Genomic DNA, 6,455 nt, shown 5'->3' with positions numbered 1-6,455 from the left:
GGAAAGGTAAAAACATAGTTATTACGATCTATTAATCTCTAAATAAAATTTAAATTTGATATCTTTAATTATTATAAAGATAAATTTTAAAAACACCATATGAATCTCCGACATATATTTCTTTTTTTGTTGTGAAACAAACACGTTTCATTTTGATTAACAAACAAAGAATAGATTAGACGTAGAAAAATGTTACTTTGTAACAGATATTTTTACTAAATTATCTATAAAAATAAATTAGATAAAAGGGAAAAGTAAATAAACGAATGAAGTAAGTTATCTGTTGATGGTTTACAATTTCAGCCGCGTGTCTACCCGTAACTTTTAACGTCGATAACTCTATGAGTCTCCATATGGTGTTACCTACATAGACTATGTCATTCTTGACACTTTTAGTGATATATTATATCCCTACAAAATTTATGAATGCTGTTCATTCGTTTAGCCTGTATTTAAGTACCGAACTGATCACACGCATTAACCGGGGTTACCCTGTTTTTTTGGAATTATGTAAGGCAACAACAATAATAATAATAACGATTACAAAATTTCAAATATAAATAATATTCTCAATATTAGATGTTTCAGAAAAAACTATCTTAAACACGAATGAATAAGCAAATTTTATTATTTTGTACAGCGTTATTATTCTAAACAGTACAGTATCGACCCACCGGGTTAGTCTACTCGTTAAACCGACCCGGGTTGGTCGGGTTAGTGGTGAATTCGTCATTGCAAATCAGCTGATTTCGAAGTCGAGAGTTCTAAGGTTTAGTTCCTAGTAAAGGCAGTTACTTTTATACGGATTTAAATACCAGATTGTGGATACCGGTGTTCTTTGGTGGTCGGGTTTCAATTAACCACACATCTCAGGAACGGTCGATCTAAGACTGTACAAGACTACACTTCATTTATATTCATACATATCATCCTCATTCATTCTCTGAAGTATTATATACCGTACGGTCGTTTCGGAGGGTAAACAGAAAAAGAAAAACTATATAATATTATGTAAATTTTGTTACATAATAATAACGTGTTGCATTACATAATATTATTTTCAATAGTCTACTTAAATATATTACTACGACCATATGGAGATTTATAAATTCCGTGTTACTTTCATCGTGAAAATTTCATAGATGATGTGAACGTTAAATCCTTTATTTTTATTGTATTTCAACACTTTGTCGTTGGTGTTTCATTCTCTTTGATCTGTTGTTAAGCGACTAATAACACTACATTCTCTTCGTTTACGAGGCGTATCGATTCACGTAATTAATCACGCTTTTAACCTGGAATACAAATTCCTATGATTTTTGGATTTCCATTTATTTAAAGAAGAAGAAGAAACAGCATCAAAACGAATGAACACTTACCATCAATACACAAGTATTACATTACACACTAATACCAAATCGGCTACTCGTTTCACAGTAAAGAAAGCGAAGTAAATAAAGAACTTTAGAATAAGTAAATAAATAAATATTTTATTTTGATCGGTACATAATAACATAATTACAGATCGCGTCTTTATAAGATAAATTATAATCAGGAGGGTGTAACAACAAAAAAAGATTCTGATTCATTTGCGATTAATGTATTCCATTTGAATTGAAAGTCCATCAAATTTTTTAATTTTAATATAAAATAATTTATTAACGATCATCTTATAATAAACTTTTGAAAAATATACATATATTTACATACTAGCCAGTCTAGCGAGGGGGCTTCCTCCGTAGACTCACGGGGTCCAGGTCGGCCAAGACGACCCACGGAACCAAGCCCTCTCCACGACCTTGCGAAATAACGGTGCCGACCCCAGGGCCGCAGAGCTCACTTCGGTCGCTATTCCCATACGGTCAGAGGGCTCAGCCTCCTAGACCCTGTTATGTTTATAATCCTCACGGTAGTGAGAATAATACTGATAAATAAGATTATCATATTCAGGGTTTATCATATTCATTATCGTATTCAGGGTCATTATAGTATTCAGGGTTCATAGAAAATCCTGAATACTATAATTAATTTCTGAAACAGAAATTAAATTATAAAATACAAAATAGCAGTCGCTTTTCTTTCTTTTCCTGTTTAGCTTCCGGGAATTACCGTTCAGGTATTACTTCAGAGGATGTATGAGGGTAAATAAAGTGTAGTCTTGTACAGTCTCAGTTTGACCGTTCCTGAGACGTGTAGTTAATTGAAACCCGATCACCAAAGAACACCGGTATCCACGATCTAGTATTCAAATCCGTATAAAAGTAACTGCCTTTACTAGAGAATAGTAGTAATTGTGATAACTTAAGTACACGACTTTTGACGTGGAAAACTTCACAACTTATTTTTGTTGCCGTGGTGACAGAAATATAATAATAAAGTAAAAGGACTAAATCTTCACCCATCTTCATCCCATAGGGAGTTAAGGTATAACACAAATGTATTTTGAAAATTTGAAAGTCATCGGTCGGTTAGTTCGTGTAATACTGTTGCAAACAGTCAAACAACAAACAAAAACTTTCAAAATCTTATATATAATAGATACGTAATGATTTTCAGATTGGGTTCACGTGTTTATTTTTTTTATAGATTATGAAAACATGCAGATTTGTTCAGCGATATTCAATAGTCGTTGCGACATTTTTCGTCGTCCAATCATCGCTAAACTTAATTTTCAGTTACGTTTAAAATTTGAATATTTGTTTCAACACAGCTTTCTAACGTCTTATTATCTGAAAGAGCCACGTAAGTTAGACTAACTTGAAACCGGTCGGTTATCTTTAATATTCCAATTTGTAACCCAAAGAATTCGTCTTAGAATAAGACATGCTTCTTTACCCAAGGGTAACTGCGCAAACAAACAATGAGCATCTTAGTGTGCTAAAAAAAAAAAAAAACCGGTTTCTTAGGGTATACTTCCCGTGTAGGAAGAATGTGTATACAAATTTTCATCGATTTACCTTCAGTAGTTTTTGCTGGGCGTTGATTACGTACGACTCATTATTATGAATGCACGTTATTTATTTATTTATTTATTTTTTTTTACGGCCCGGAAGGACCAGTTAGTCGTTTACGTTTAGTCTTTCTTATCTTCCAATACTATTTCATTTTCCTGGAAAAATCCCTTTTCCGTTCCTCTGTCCAAATCTTCCCCGATTTCTTTTTAGGGTTTTCTGCAAATTAACACCGGGCAAGTCGTTATAATTTCCAGATCCTGTTCTTAGATCTTGCAGTGCAATGTCTGCTTCTTTGATGTCTTGATGAACACACGGCACCGGTTGCGTTTTTAGCTTTACCGATCTTTCCAAGAGTCGTTTACTTTTCCTTGATTCCTCCAAACGCAAGAGGTGGCCGAAGAATTTTATTCTCTTCTTTCTTATTTCTTCTGTAATTGGTGTAACGGCCTCATAGATTTTACGGTTTGGGAGTAATCACCACTTTCCTTCCACCGAGTTTACCCCGCCGATGCAGGTCCTTACGATCCTTCTTTCTATTTCGGCTAATTTTTCAGTTCTCGATGCTATCTTGATTTGACCCGGTGTTTCACTTCCGTACATTACTACCGGTTTGATCACCGTATTATAGCGCCTTATCTTGGCTTGTTTGGAGATGCATTTCTTGTTATAGGTGTTTCGTGTGACCACTTGTGCCGTTGCTAGTCTGTGTGCTCTTTCTTGCCAGGCTATTTTCTCGTTTAGATTCCATATGATGGATTCACCGTGTTATTTTATATTTATAGATTTGAATTTTTTAGATTCCTAATGTGAATGTTGCAATGTGTTCAATTCTTGGACGATTAAAAATTCCCTCATTACCCGGTGAGAGCGCTATGACATGTATGACGTGTTAATGAGATGTAGTCTTGTACAGAATCAGGCCGACCGTTCCTGAGTTGTGTTGAATTTCAATCGCACAACTCGATATGGAATTTGATTAAAAAAACGGTAATAACCTTAAGATACCGATTTCAATTGAAAAAAAAATTATTTGAAAAATTATCAATTTATTTAAAAATTAATCGAATTAAGTAGTTACTTAAAGTTAATCTAATATAACTCTGTAACCGATATACCTAAAAATACTAGAATTAATTTTTCACTGTTTTTATAGTATAGAACACGCGTGCAACATTTCAAAACAATCGGTTAAATAGTTTCAGAGGAGTTTGCGGACAAATTTGGCCCAAGAAGTTTACAATTGATTTTATCAGGCTCCGACCAAATATAAAAACAGAATCGATTAAAGTACATATTAATTATTTAAATGAAAACACATGAAATATTGTTAAAGTAAATACATTGAATACAAAAAAATTACCGCAAAATGTATAATTTAAAAGTCCCAACAATAAGAATAAAAGTAATACTGCGACGTAATTTTAGTGCTAATTAAACGATCTTTTTAATGTAGCCTTGTTTTTAAATTCAAATCTTGTATTCCGTCAGTATAATTGTAATGCTCGCTTATAGTTTTCATTCGTAATTTAAATTATGATACGTTCGTATTTTCTACGTGATATAAAAGCGATAATCCAGCAGGATATTAATTTTGCATGTAATGAACTACTCCGAATGGAAATGTCACTTATAAAATGGCCAAAATTTTATACTAATTTTAGCACAAAATTAGTCAAATTTCTCCTTCAAAAGCATCGAAAATTATTTGAGTATATATTACGTTTACTTTGTACAGGATGCAAATAAAGCATGTTTTTTTATTGCTAATTAAAAATTAATTAACGTAGTAATATTGTTTCCGTGAAAAAAAATTGTTTAATTGTATGCTAAAGAGATTGATGGAAAGATTTTTTCGGTTCTGCAATTTATTAAAACCGGCAACTAAACTGAAATAAGTCATTATTTCGTAAGCCGAAATATTTTATTAAGTTTTACGAATGCAGTTCCATTTTTTGACTCGGTAAAGGTGGATATCGTTAGTTTTTAAGAATAATTGTCTGTTCTTTTAATCAAAGATTGCCATATTCGTACGTAAATAATATAAACGCAAGCGTAAGTTAACATATTTAATTTTCTAAATATCTGTCTGCACGTTTCGTACTTACAGGATTTGAGAGCCCATTTTTGTACGTTAAAAATTCGTTCTGACTATTTAAGGAAGCTGTAAGAGATAATGTTATTACACCTTATAAAAGAATATAAATTTAGGCGTAATAAATATTTAATAATGATGACGAGTTTAGCGTTTCATTATTTTGGTAAAACTGAAATAAATTTGATCGTTCTACGGAAAGTTAACACCCGATAAAACACCCAGAAATTTTGTTTTGTAAGCGATAGAAATACTATCGTTATCGTTATTTGGAATTCACGAGATCTACAAGCTTGCTTCTATCTGAAAAGCACAGTGCAGTGGTGCACCAGATATAAATCTCCAAATATAAATTTAGATAAAAATTCTTTGAGCTGCAATCTTACGAATTTTTTAGTTTTTTCCTGATTTAATCACCCCTACGGCAACCATTTCGGCAATCATGCATCACTGGATGACCTCAGGGTGTCGTGGCAGCGCCTGCCTTCCCTGTCTAGCCGCCTCTAGAGTCATTACTAGCGTTATCAGGACACACCGACTTCTTCTCCTGGACAGCCAGCCCGTGCCTCAGCTTGAAAGCTGCCCTTCCCGTCCCTAACATTTTCTTTTTCCTGTGTAGCCTCCGGTAATTACCTTTCAGATAATACTTCAGAGGATGAGTGAGGATGATATGTATCATCTTCATGATCAGAGGATGATATCATATCATCATCAGAGAATGATATGAGTATGGATGATATGTATTTGAGGATGATAGTCTCAGTTTGACCGTTCCTGAGACGTGTGGTTAATTGAAACCCAACCGCCAAAGAACACCGGCATCCACGATCTAGTATTCAAATCCGTGTAAAAAACTGACTTTAACTAGGACTTGAACGCTGGAACTCTCGACTTCCAAATCAGCTGATTTTGGGAAGACGCGTTTACCACTAGACCGACCCGTTGGATTACCGTCCCTAACCTACAAAGCATCAGGTGTGCGTTTCGCTCACCTGGTGTTGTTTACCCCACGCGATCGGTCCTCTCGCATCTTGAGGGTCCCTCATACCATCATCGGGTAGTTCCGACCCCCTACTCGTGCATGTGGGTAGACCAGAACACCCGCGGCATGGGGGGTACCTCCCTAGCCCTAGATTACTTTTAAGTAGTTAACTTTATATTCTAGTTAAAAATTCTGTTGTATACGAAAAGAGTTACACGAATGGCTCAGTCATTTCAATTTTGAATTAACTTTTAAATGAATTATTTGAATTTTAATAATAATATGATTTCAATTTAAAATTAATATAAAATTTTAAAAAATGTTCAATTTAAAATCGTAAAAGAAAGCGATTACAAAGGAATTCATCAGTCTTTTTCTGGAACAGTTGCATTTTTCTTGTAGTATCTAACCCTCTACAACTGATATT

The sequence above is a fragment of the Lycorma delicatula genome, chromosome 6 (assembly GCF_047948215.1).
Source record: "Lycorma delicatula isolate Av1 chromosome 6, ASM4794821v1, whole genome shotgun sequence".
Taxonomy (NCBI): Eukaryota; Metazoa; Arthropoda; class Insecta; order Hemiptera; family Fulgoridae; genus Lycorma; species Lycorma delicatula.
The sequence above is the reverse complement of the archived record's forward strand: the minus strand, read 5'-3'. Positions refer to the sequence as shown.